We start from the raw sequence: 1,246 nt of genomic DNA, 5'->3' as shown, positions 1-1,246 counted from the left end.
TTTTTGGAGACTTGTTTCTGAGAAGTTGGAAACAACTTTAAATTTGAGTTCCTCAGATCATCCTCAATCTGATGGCCAGACTAAAAGAGTGAATCAGATTTTGGAGGATATGCGTCGAGCATATGTATCCAAAAGACAGAGTTCATGGGAGGATTATCTTTCTATGTTAGAATTTGCATATAACAGTACTAAGCATATGAGTACAGGTTTTAGTCCTTTCATGCTTATCATAGAAACATGGGACGGGGAACGGGAACGGGATGGGGACGAGGACGGGGACGGGGCAAAAGGTCGTCTCGGGGACGGTGGAAAAAACGGCAATCTAAAAACGATTGTTTTTTTGCAAATTTTTTTAACACACTTGATTTACACTTAGAAACCAATACATTAAGCACAAAATTGCACCAAAAAGAGGAGAAATGCATAGTCGTATTAGCAAAAAACTATAATGGGGTGCCGATGGCGTGATAAACAAAAGTGAGTGTACAATCTAAACAAAATGCCAAATGGCATAATGAAAGGCCCAAGGAGAGTGTACACTCAAGGCAAAATGACTAAGTGCCAAGATACAAGATTGCTAGCAAAAAAGTGGGGCAAGAGTCGAGACTCGAGACTCTAGACTCAAGAGACTAGGCAAGAGGCTGAAAAAGGTGAAGATCAATCGTGACCTCCTCAGTGAAGTCCTCCATAGGCTGGTCCTCAAGTGGGAGGGGAGGGGGAGGTGGGTGGGATAATGCCTCGGGCACAACCTCAAGCTCCTCTAAAATCTCGGCCCTCTGCTGATCAGAGAGATGTGGGTCCTGCTGTGCCTGCTCCCATTCGGTGAAAGGATCTGCCTTCTTTGTCAAGCCCTTGCAAAGCATTCGCAAGTTGGCACTGAAATACCAAATCATTTGCACGCTGTACACCAAGGCGGTCCCTCTTCTTAGAGGCGATGTGACTATAAACTGACCAGAGTTGCTCTAGGCAACCAACTGCTACTGCAAGCCTGCGAGAGTACGCGCACAGCAAATTCCTGCAACTTTGGAGTTTCCGCACCATAATCCTCCCACCAAAGTGCAGACCCTATCTTGAAGCGGTCCGCCTGTGCATCTGCCAAACCAAAAGCCCCCCGCTTCTCTCTATAAATCTGCAATTGGTCCTTGATTGTGCGGCGATCTCACTAGTGTAAAGGTGATCCAAGGTTTGTCGAAGGCCTTTGCTCACCTCTTTGTCCTTGTGTTGCCCTTTGCCTTGAAACTCAGGA

The sequence above is a fragment of the Cibotium barometz genome, chromosome 2 (genome assembly GCF_041138505.1).
Source record: "Cibotium barometz isolate CiBa-2024 chromosome 2, ASM4113850v1, whole genome shotgun sequence".
NCBI classification, from domain to species: Eukaryota; Viridiplantae; Streptophyta; class Polypodiopsida; order Cyatheales; family Cibotiaceae; genus Cibotium; species Cibotium barometz.
This window is presented reverse-complemented; position numbering follows the sequence as displayed.